The sequence below is a fragment of the Jaculus jaculus genome, chromosome 6 (genome assembly GCF_020740685.1).
Source record: "Jaculus jaculus isolate mJacJac1 chromosome 6, mJacJac1.mat.Y.cur, whole genome shotgun sequence".
Taxonomy (NCBI): domain Eukaryota; kingdom Metazoa; phylum Chordata; class Mammalia; order Rodentia; family Dipodidae; genus Jaculus; species Jaculus jaculus.
The window spans coordinates 34666121-34678562 of record NC_059107.1 but is presented as its reverse complement, the minus strand read 5'-3'; the positions used below and the strand labels follow the sequence as shown (position 1 = coordinate 34678562).

The following is a 12442-nucleotide window of genomic DNA, read 5'->3' as shown; positions in this document are numbered from 1 at the left end:
CGGGAGCTCTGTGGAGGGAGGGTGGTAAGATTATGATTAGGGCACATTCTGTACATATATGACGTTATCAATAAAAAGTTTAAAAGTTAGGTCTGGAGCGATTGCTCAGCTGTTAAAGGCATGTGCTGGAAAAGCTTGTCAGCCTGGGTTTAATTCCCCAGCACCCATGTCAATCCAGATGCACATAATAGCACATGTGTCTAGAGTTTGTAGGCAAGGGGTCCCTGTACACCCACATACACTCTCTCTCTCTCTTTCTGCTTGCAAATAAATAAATGAAAAATGTTAAGCTTAAAAACATAAATGATTTTTTTAAAAAGTATATAGTGTATCTGAGAGTAATGGCTCATACCTTTAATCCCAGATGAGGTAAGATTGTCATGAGTTCAAGGCCATTCTGGGCAACAGAGTGAGTTCCAGGTCAGCCTGTGCTGTTGACCTTGCCTCAAAAACAAACAAGACGAAACAGTGGTATTTTGAACAAAAGTTCCAGAAAGCAGCTGTGCCTACTTCAAACATCCTCTAAGGCTGATTAACTGATTAGAACTTCTGTGATTGTGAAGAGATGGACTGTTATAGTTTCAGAGCCAAATTAACCTGGGCTATCTTTAGCCCCCTTAATCGCCGTTTTTTGCCACCTCTGTGTCTGAATGAACATCCTTGTAGCTATCAGGTAATCAGGTGTGTTGCAGTCAGGTTCTCATTGCTGGTAGAAATCACTCAACCAAGAGCAGCTTGTGGGAAAAAAAGAAATTTATTTTGGCTTATAGGCTCAAGGGAAGCCTCTGTGATGGCAGGGAAAATGATCACATAAGCAGAGGGTGGACATGACCCCCTGGCCAACATAAGGTAGACAACAGCCACAGAAGAGTTTGCCAAACACTGGCAAGGGGAAACTGGCTATAATGCCCATAAGCCTGCCCCCAACAGTACACTGCCTCCAAGAGGTATTAATTCCCAAATCTCCATCAGCTGGGAACCTAACATTCAGAACACCTAAGTTTATGGAGGACACCTGAATCAAACCACCACAAGGTAGAACAGACCAACAGCTACCATCAACCCAAAAGGCTAAGAATGTTATTAGTTACTATCTGAACCCTATAGCAGGGATCTCCCCACTTTGCTGAAATCTGCCTACCTGATGTTTCCACCAATGTATTTAAAAAGTGCATTGGTTTATGACCTTATATTGTTTGGTTACTATAAACACTTCCTAAAACTAGTAGCACATTGGAAAAATAAAAAAAAATAAAATAAAGAGCAGTGGAAAAAAAAAACAGAAATATGGAGCTGTACAACAGGAAACCTGGGGTCACATTTTGCTTTCCTAAGAATGGGTCTGGGGGATGGCTCAGTGGATAGAAGATGTGTCATAGACACATGAATACCCAAGTTCAAATCCCCAGAACTCCCATCAAAAGCCAGATGCTGTAACAGGAGTCTGTAATCCCACCATGCCTAGTGCAAGATGGGAGGTGGAGGTAAAGAGACTCTGCCAAAAGTCCGCACACCAGTCAGCCTGGTGAGTGCAGTGAACAAGGGCAGACCCTGCTCTGCCAGGTGGAAGGTGGAGACTGACATCCAAAACTATCCTTTGACCTCCAGGTGTGCACCATGGCACACAAGCATTGTGACACGCGCACACACACACACACACACACACACACACACACACACTCACGCACAGTGAACACCATTAATCTGGAATAATTAAGAGTGGAAGGGTAATGAACTTAAAGGTTTTCTCTCTATGGAGCCCTATGTCTATAATCTTACTTGTCAGATAGATCAAAACCCACAAATTCAATCCCATGTCCAAACTCATATGTCAAATCCAAAGGAACAATTTGAGAGCTGGAGAGATAGCTCTTGATTAAAGGCACTTTCTCACAAAGCCTGGGAACCTGGGTTTGATTCCTCAGTACCTAGGTAAAGCCAAATGCACAAGGTGGTGCATGTGTCTGAAGTTATTTGCAATGGCAAGAGGCCCTGGTGTGCCTGTTCTCAATCTCTCTCTTTCTCTGCTCGCAAATAAATTTAAAGAAAAAAAAAAAAAACATTTCTCAAAAGGAACAATTCAGAGATACAGATGTTTAAACTCATTGCTTTTTATTTCTCTTTGAAAGATAGTTGCCATTTTCAAATAAAAGGCAGCTTCTTTATTTCCATGTGAGAAATAGCAACTGAAATCACCAGGTCCATAGCCTCCTGCAGACTGCCTCCTCTGTCCCTGCATTGGCTGGCACTAGAGACTAGACGAGTCACGGCTCTGCACGGCTCCATGAGACAAAGGGAATACCCACTCAAGCAGTGGTCAGGGTATTGTGCGAAGTGACGTCACCGCAGCTCTCCCACAGACGTTTCCCAAAACCCATCGATGCGGTGCTCTGCTTCAGATTCATCCCATAATGACCAGGGGCAGCCTGGAAGGGGAGCGCAAAGACAAAAGGATTCCACGGGTCTCCCCGCACAGCGTCCTTCCTCCAGACACTCACGCACAGCTATCTCGTCCTGAAAACTTACAAACAATGATAATGTATCAACTGCAAGACTGCTACGATACAGCAAAAATAATTTCACATGAACAGATAACCTTTCTGATCATCCCCCCACCCCAGATGCTGGGTGACATTATCTGTGTTTACAGGAGAACTGTGTTTCTTGGATTAGTTATCTTGTATGTGGAAAGCAGATTCTGCGTTATCTTTGCTAGTTTGGTTTTGTTTTCATTTTCAAATAAAAATTGGGGTGTCAGTGTTTACACTGATAAACTGTCTCACCCCCTTTCCTGTCTTTCCTCTATTAGGTTGCTCTCCTCAGTGGCATAGACAGGATACCCGTGAAGCTTGAGCTCAAGTCCAGAAAAGGTGAGAACAGGAATATGGTCTTGTTTCATTGAAATGAAACAGAACCATAGGAGTGATACCTCTAGGAGGAAGTACCCTTGAGACAACCCACACTTTGTCACATGTTAGCTTTTGATTCTCCAGCTAGTCATTTGATATGGATAATGTCAATTTGTTTGTTAATTAACAATTACAAATTTATTTCAAATCTGTCTCTAGTTTTTAATTTGACAAATAACATTGCATTTTTATCAAATTTTGAAATATATATGCATGGTAGAAATGTTAAATCTAGCTAGTTACCAATGTTGCCTTTAAAATTCTTTTGTTTATTTGCACGTGTTTGTGTATTTGTGGTGGAAGCACATCAGGGTCTCTTGCTGCTGCAATTGAATACCTATCCAGTTTCACATGGGTATCAGGGAATTAAACCTGGGCCAGGCTTTGCAAGTAAGCACCTTTAACCACTGAGCCATCTTCCCAGCTCTAACATTTTCTTTTCAGTGGGAGTTATTCTGCAACAAGTATTGCTAACATGCCTTTTATGTGTTAGGCAAATACCCTTGAGGGTATAGCAAATGTCTAACAGAGTTCCTTCTTCCATGAAGAAAAGAGAGTGTGAACAAAAATTCTGAGGGAGAGATGTGGAAGCACAACATGGTATGAGCTCTCACAGGAGGAAAATAAGCTTATAACATAATAGGAACCTAATTCTGCAAGTGTGTGTCTGTGTGTGTGTGTGTGTGTGTGTGTGTGTGTGTGTGTGTGTGTTTGTGAGAGCGTGCGTGTGCGCGCGCGCAGAAGTCAGAGACAGAAGAAAGGCTTCCTTGATCTTGTCCACTTTGGGTATAAGGAATTAAGAAATGTTATCAAGTTATTGTGAAGGGTGTTTATTCAGCCTATTTCAATACTCTCGCTGCTCAGAGGATTTTATTAACTTCGATTAATTTTAAGATTGAGTGAGAGTGGCTGACAATAACAGTTTACTGAGAATTACCGTATTTTGTGGGTCAGTATATTTAGGTTGAATTATGGTACCTTGAACAAGTTAGAAGTTTCCAGAAGCCCTAGTCCAAGGATGGCAAGGTATGTCACAGTATTGAGAACCCCTCTGTCTTATGCTTTCTTTATGCTGCCATCCTTAGCACATGGCTTCTGCTCACAGCCCTAGAAGTTTGTGGCCCAGCCACCCTAACCCCATGCCAGGAAGCAGAGAGGAGAAAGGAAGACAGGATGATGCTCTGTCATTTCAAGAATACCATGTTTACCCTTCTGCTCTGTTATTGGCTGAAACTTAGTGGCATGGCCACATGCACGAGAAGCCAGGAGGGCTTCTTCTCCCTAGAGGGCCACATGTACAATTAAAAATTAGGAAAATTAACACCAAGGAAGAAGAGGAAGGTAAGACTGGACAGCAAAGGGCTCACTCTGCCACACTCCCTACAGAAGACTTCAGAGAAGGCTCATAGCATGGACCTAAATCCAACAAGTTACAAAGGGTCTTTGTTACTTTTTAAACTTGCATTATAGTCCTCCTCTTCAAAAGACTCTCAAAGCTGGGTGGGGGGGGGGTGGCTCAGGGTTAAATGCATTCCCTGCATGAGCATGAGGGCCTTGGGGGGCCTGAGACTGCCCAGGTTCAATTCTCCAGACCCCACGGAAAACAGCAGAGCATAGCCACACATGCCTGTACTCTAACCCCAGTCCCACAGGGGAGCCGAGCTCTGAAAACCTTCAGAGCCCCTAAGCCCCAGGATTAGAAAAAGGAGACTCCAGTTCAAAAGAAGACCAGACAGAAGAGCGATGGAGCTGTTCACCTGACATTCTACATGGGAGCAACCCGTCCACAGGCAAGGATATGGGGTGCCACAAGGGCACTTGTGTGGGCACACACCACACAGACCACCAAAAGCAAAAATAAAAGAACCTAAAAAAGGCTCTCAATCTGAAGAGCTGAGGACCCCCTCCTGTAGACTCTGGTTCTTCTATTATTGGCCATCTTTGTTCTTTGTTGCCCACAGTGGGATAGTAATTCATATTTTAGGACCCTTGATTTGAAGCTCAGAAAAGTCCTTAAAATATCTCTTCCTGATCTTCTGCAATGTATATGGTAGACATTTTGGAAAATTCATACAACTTTAATAAAAGAGAAAAATTATGGGCTAGAAAGATGGCTTAGCAGTTAAGCACCTGCCTGTGAAGCCTAAGAATCCCAGTTTGAGGCTCAATTCCCCAGGATCCACATTAGCCAGATGCACTAGGGGGCACACACATCTGGAGTTCGTTTGCAGTGGCTGGAGGCCCAGGTGCACCCATTCTCTCTCTCTCTCCCTCTCTCTCTCTACCTCTTTCTCTCTCTCTGTCCGTCACTTTCAAATATATAAATAAATAAACAAAAAAGAGAAAAATTAAACTATAATTTCACCATCAGATATAACTTCTATAAACATTTGGAGCAATATCTACCTTTTACTAAACATTGCAAAAGTAAATACCCTTTAGGTTAAAAAAAAAAAAAAGCCAGGTAAAAATGTAGATGTTGAAGAAGGCAAAACATGAAAATTGCCACTTGGTGACCCTCACTTGGACTCATTCATTTATTCAATCTGTGGGGAAAAAAAAAGGAGCATCTCAAAGCACTTCTTGACCAATGACACCGTGTTCTGTGATGTCTTGTTCCAGCTGACTCCCTCCCGTTTGGGGTTCCGTTTCCTCAGCGCAGGTTCCTTTCTCAGGCTGGCTCTGTTCTTATAGATGCAGCACACTTTCCAGCAGTCTCCAGGTGGAAGTCTTCCTTGTTCCTAGCCATTACGTCACCAATGCCACAAACCAGAGTCTGAGAATTAAACCATAGTGGCCTTGGCTAATTCAGTCCATTCCCAAACCACCCCATTACCTGGGAGATGGTCATTCTTGCAAATGAGCATAGTTTATATATATCAACTATTTAGCTTTTCCTCTAGTGAGAGGCATTTTTGTAATGTTTTTATGCTGATCTTGAAACAATGTCTTTTTTGGGGGGGGATTTATTTTGAGACATAGGGTTTCTGGGTTCAGGGTTGTAAGCATTTAAAACATGGGTAAATTCTAAGCTGTTCTCTCAAAGGCTTCCTCATGAATACTCCAGAGAGAAGGATATGAGAGTGTATGTTTCCTTAACATCACTGAGTATGATCAATATGTTTAATTATTTCCCATCTACCAAATAAGAAATGTGACCTAATTGTTGATTTAATTTTCATTTCCTTGATTACTAGTCAGATTGAACAACTTTTTATATGTTTATAGTCTATTGCCATTTGTTCTTATGCTAATTGCCAGCCTGTGTTCCTTCTCAGTTTTTCATTTTTTGACATTTAGAGCAGCTTTGTATAATTTTGAATATTAATCTTGCCTATAATTTGTGTCATAAACATTTCCTCTTTGGCTGCGACTTATTTTTTTCTCAAAAGTTTATTGTGAAAAATTTCAAATACTCAGCAATTTGAAAGAGCATTGTTTTTCATAGCTTTCTTTACAATAGCTTTTGCACACAGTTTATATTTATCTTACATATCTATAAGCAGTGGTTTGTTTTAAATTTCTTACATTTTTCATGCTACCTACTGGGAGATTTAACTCACTCCAAGGTCATTAAGGTTATCAAATAATTATCATTCATTTTACCTCATATTATCATGGCTTTAGAAAGAAAGTTCTTCAGCCCACCTCATTTATACTTTGGTGAGAGGTCAGAGGGATGGGTCAGGTCTAATTTTTAAGTGTGTGTGTGTACATGCCACAGTATGCACAGTATGAATGTGGCAGTCAAAGATACCATTCTGGGTGTCAACCCACAGATCCCACCTTGTTTGAGGTAGGATCTCTTTATTTTTCACTGCTGTGTGCACCAGGCTAGCTGGCTCGTCAGTCCCTATGGATACATCCATATAGATACTGCAAAGTTAAGACCACATATTCTGAGATACAGTCACTTTACTTAGAACAATTCTTTCCAGATCCAGTCATTTTGTAGCCACCCAGGGACACCAGCCCTTGATACTTGAATTTTTATTATCCTTCTTCCTTTGTTGATTGCTGCTCAGCTGTGGGATGTCTATGCAATCATTGCTTGCCCACATCAACTTAATGCTGCATGGAACCTTATATAACTTGCTAATCTGTTGTATCATTTTATGTAACCTGCTTTGGGTTAGTTAGCTAAATGCAAGAGTCTTAGCTGCCTCTGCGGATATTAAGTCACATGCTCTATGTAGAATGCTTGTGCCTTCCTCATAAAAAGAGCTTCACATCCGTGATTATCCTCCCACAGTCACTTCCAGCAAGTCCTAAGCCTTGCCCCGCGCATCTTGCGCCCCCATAAACAGTGACAATATTTGCCTCCCACAATGCTCTGGTGCCCATATTACCTTTGGTCATTAGGACCCAGCAGGCATGTTAAATGTTCTTGCACAGTGAACACTGCAAATGGCCCACACACAGATCATGGGTAGCAATGGGTTCAGAACACATGGAGAACTGATTAAGCCAGAAACAAATGGAGATTGTCCTCGGATGAGCCTCTCCAGCGTCCCATCCACACTGGCTCGCTCAGAATGGTAGGGGGCCCTGAGATGAGAGGCCAAGAAGGCAGCACAATTTTCTAAGACAGTGGGAGTCTTTAGTTCTGTTGAATTAGGAAATGGTTTATTACAGTGTTGCCAGAATTTTCCACAGGCGGGCTGCCTCAGCAAGGGTATCCATGGCTCTCAAAATTCCCTTGTCACATTTTCCATTATAGTAAATGTGACTGCCGATTTCTGCGCTCTCACACTGATGTCTTGCATTGCTTTCTCGTCTCCTAATTGCTCTTCTCAGTAAATCCAGAGAAGAGTCGAAGGTTACAGCTGGGTAGCAAGGACTGGAAAGGTAGTTCAGCCCGACTCAGCTACTGGGCTCCAGGGATCTGTGCAAGATGCACTCTGATCCATACAGCATTCTCTGGGCTCAAGCAGGGGCCTTCCAAGCTATAAAGCTGGCTAGCCACCCTCCCGCTTGATGTGACATGGCCAGTCAGAGAGAGATGGAAAACATCCTGCCTCAGGCCACTTAAATCCCAACTTGTGTATGTTCTGTCCACCCAGATTTGCTCTGAGGCTGGCTCTGCTGCAAGCGCCTTTTCCTCATCTTCCATTTTCTCATTTCCTAGGTCACCTTTTTATTCCTTTCCCACATAGTTTCTGACAAATACTAAGCCTTGATAGTGTTTCGAAGGGCTTGCACTCAACATATGTAGACATAAACCTGGTGCTGGAGCAGGGTGGGATTATGGAGTAGAGGCAGGAATTTTTGTCTGCTTTTAAAACAGAAATATTTATTCAAGAGAGAGGGGAGGGCACAGGTACAGCAGAGCCTCCTGCTCTATATACAAACTAGATGCATGTGCCACTTTATGCATCTTGTTTACATGCGTACTGGGGAATTGAAACTGGGCTGTCAGGCTTTGTAAGCAAGCACCTTTAGCCACTGAGCCATCTCTCCAGCCTTTTGTATGCTTAGAATAGGGCAGGGCATACTGTAAGTGATTAGTATGTGCCTTTGAATTGTGGATGGATGAATGAAGAATGCTAAGTGCTCCCCTCAGCTTGTTTAAAAATAATAAACGTTAGTATAGAATAATACTGATTATGTAAAAACACTTGGGCAAAGTATCTGAAGAAAATTCAAATACTAAGTGTGTGCCTCTACCCAAGGGTGTCAGGATGGAGCTGTACATTTCGATCCAATTTCAAAACTTTCTAGGAAAACCTTGAGGATTGAGATAGAGGAGGTAGGATGAATCAGAATTTCAGAACTCGGAAAGACTAGAAATTGTGATTTGTTTTTTGTTTTTTTTTTTTTCATTTCTAGGATTCCTCAAGCATTAGCTAGGGCTTCAAATAATAGCCCACTTGCATTTCTTACACACGGATCGAATCGGGTACTAGTCACAAAGACAGTTTATTTACTCATAGCTCCCTCAGGCTTGAATTATACATAACAAAAAGCCAAGACACTCTATCTCAGGTCTTCTAAAAAGCGTGTCTAAAAATGCCTCACTCACAGCACTGCCTAGACCGGTTTTTAGAGCTGGTGGTCAAGACATCAGATTGTCACTGGACTACTCTTAGAACCAGGAGGAGAATGTGTGGAACATTCCTACAGAAGCACTTTCAATGCAAAGTGCTGAGAACCTAATACAATTAGCTTCTAAATAGGGTCCATAGGTCACATTAAGGTCAATTAACCTTTCTGAGTCTCTCTAATCCAACAGGACTGTTCTAAGAATTAGATGGCGCATGCAGAGTGCCTGGCACAATGCCTGGCACATAGCACCAACTGTAACTACTAATTCTCTTCACTCTCACAGTCTTGGAAAGATGAGCCAGTATTCCCTTCAACACCCTGACCCCATAATTAGAAACCTGGGCGCGGTTTCCAAACATAATGGAACAGTTTCCATTTGCCCTGGAACTTGCTGCTGGTGCCCTGTTCTCTCCCGTGTTCTAACCAGACACCTGGTACTTCAGGTCCTGCTGGCCGGGATTCTAAGGGCTGTCTGCTTGCTTGCAGATCTGCCACTGAGCCACATTATTTTTTTTTTTGCCTCTTGCAATGCCACTGGTAGCTTCACGGAGACATCAAGAAGGCTGGTTAAGGCAGCAGGTACCTCTGACATGGATATAGCTCCCATGCCAGCATGGATGCATGCGTGTCTGCCTTTCTCAGATACCCAGCTTAAGACCTGGACTCTGCAAGACCTAGACTCTCTGATGAAGGAAGCAGTGGGAAGGCTAACATCTTTCTCAGCTTTGTGGATAGATCCCAGCCAAGAACAAGGGGTAGGGTTGGGTCAGAGTCATATGTGGTCTCAAACCAGTCCTCTACCAAATGCCTTCCCTCATCTGTCTTTGCATTGCAGATCCCACCCTTGCCTCCTTTTTGGAACATTTTCTGCCCCCCTTTTAGAGCTCTCACATTGTAATAACTGTCTTTTACATCTCGATTGCATTTCCCTCACAGAGAGTATGCGCCCTGTCCAGCCTGCTCCACTGCCCTGCAGTCCCCAACACCGGGAACACGAGATCACCTCCTCACTCAGCTTGGGGGAGGGAAGGCTACAGTCAGAGGCAGGACAAACCAAATTTTGCAGCTTCCTCTCCTTAGCCATGTGAACTTGAGAGAGTGACTTTGTCCAAACAAGTTTTCTCATCTGCAAAATAGGCGGACTAATCATGTTATCTCACAGGGGTGTGTTAGGTTGAATGAAATGTCCCCCATATGCTCATGTGTTTTGACTACTTGGTGCCCAAGCTGTCGGCAATTTGAGAAAGTTGTGGAGCTAAGCCGGGGGAGGTGTGTCACTGAGGGTGGAATTTGAGGTTTATTAGTCTGGTCCACTGGGTGTTTGAGGCTTGCCCATTGGACCACTTTCTCCCAGCTGATGTGACCAGATGCATTGCCCTGCCATCTTCTTGTGCCATGCTTTCCTCACAATGATGAAACCTCCCCTAGCAATTATAAGCTGCAATAAACCCTTTCCTGCCATAAGTGGCCTCTGGTTGGGTACTTTGTCCAAGCGACAAGAAGATAACTGCTACAAAGTTCTCTGATGATTAAGTAAAATAATCCATCAACAAGACTTGGAAAAGTTTCCATGTAGCCAAATGTGTAATAAACACTTTCTAAGCTACTTAAAAAAACTTCACTTTTCCCCCTAATTATTTCACTCATATTTTCCATGATTTTTCTCCTAATAAGACATAATTGATCATCTAGCTATCTACCCTCCCATCCAACACTTGGGACCCAGCAATGAAATCAGAGCCAGTATTTGCCTCAAGGAGCTGGCAGTCCTACGAGGAAGATGGAAATGAAAACAGGCTTACCATGATATGATACCTGTGACCGGCTTAGGGCCTGCTAGCTTGGAACCCCACGGCTGTCCCCAGGGGTATGAAAGCTATGGCACAGATTTTTTTCTTATTGCCCTTAGCTGCTCACTGAAGCATCTGGAAGAACAAATTGGAAGCTCTGGTTACGCCGAGGTCTGGAGGAGTTCACACAGTGTCTAGATTTCTAGCAACCAAGCAGGGTGTGGTGGTACACACCTTTAATCCCAGTAACCTTCTCTTTGGCCATCTGAGAAATACAACCACTTTGTTATTTCAAGAGAGAGAAAGAATGAGAATTGCCATGCCAGGGCCTCAGCCACTGCAATTGAATGCCAGATGCTTGCACTACCTAGAGGGCATGTGTGACTTGAGCTTGCCTCACCTCTGTGTACCTGGCTAAAGTGGGATTTGGAAAGAGATCGAACATGGGTCCTTAGCTTCACAGGCAAGCACCTTAACTGCTAAACCATCTTTCTAGCCCCACCCACTTGTTTTTTTTTTTTTTTTTCCACATAGGCTAGCATGTCTTCTAGAACCTTTGCCAACAGGTTAGTTGATCTAAATTACTCCATGATGATGGTCAGCTCCCACTCTGGATATAATCCTAGAGTCACATGGCAAAGGTTGCAGGTCACCCAATGCCCTCTCAGTTCTTTTCACCGTGAAGCGCTAGGTATACCATTTCAAACATGGAGTGAGATATGCCAGTGGCAGACGTTTAGAGATGTCAGTTCCACAGATGTCCGTCCCAATCCGAGATTAATCATAATGCCTCTGAATCATCACACGGAGCTCTGAGAGCTCACGCCTAGAGAAACAGTGTCCAATTAGCTTGGGGGATTATAACAGCCTGTGAGCACAGTATTAGCTGGGACTGTGATTGCCATGTAAGCCAGCTGGCCTTTCTCTTATGCCAGCCAACCTAATGCTGATGAAACAACATATGGTCTTCAGAAACCAGGGGAGTGTGGGCAGCTCTTCATGGTCCTCACAACCAAACTCGAAGGCTACTTTCTATATTGCTACTCACCCTTGCATATTGTGTCCTTGCCAATTTGCACCCATCCTCCTCCTGGAAGATGCCAGGTATTCTGCCAAGGCAATGCTTATGTGTCCCCAGCGCATCGGCAGATGGGCTGCGTCTAGGATTCCTGTTTCATAGGTGTTCATAAGGTTGTCTTCCTATATTGATGTGATGCAGGTCATCATGTTTTCCTCCCAGTCTGCCTGTAGCCTCAGTCTTGAACTGCTCAAGGGTAGGACAGTGTTTTCTCGACTCCAGTGGTTAACGTGGAGTTGGTATTAACTGGATATTGGTGTCCTATGAACATATAATAGAGTTTGGGTCATTCTCGCAGGCAAAGCACAGACTGCCGCTGGTGAAGAGCTCAGAGACATGGAGTTGCCTAAGATGGCCTCTGGATCAATGAATGATTACCTGTAGAGCTGGTTGGGAGACACCAACTGAGACCCTTACCTTACTACTGTCCCCACACATACCAACAGCTCTAGGCATTTCACTATTACATTTTACTTGTGTTTGCTCTTATATTCTTGGCATGTTTTTTGATCTGTGTGGTATACCATCTTTTTTTGTTTTTTACTATTTTCACGACAGACGTCATAGATGTTAATAATCTTATTCCTCCACCTCCTTCCTCCATGTTCACAAGGCTAGCT

General features: G+C 43.3%; 1 long non-coding RNA gene across 1 annotated transcript; it reads right to left on the bottom strand.

The window, feature by feature from the left end:
* Nucleotides 1-2180: 2180 nt before the first annotated feature.
* LOC123461626 lies at nucleotides 2181-12073 on the bottom strand. Its single transcript, XR_006637752.1, has 3 exons — nucleotides 11793-12073; nucleotides 10757-10879; nucleotides 2181-2521 (listed from the first exon to the last, which is right to left on the bottom strand). It is a non-coding gene; the product is annotated as an uncharacterized LOC123461626 (long non-coding RNA).
* Between the last annotated feature and the right edge of the window lie 369 nt (nucleotides 12074-12442).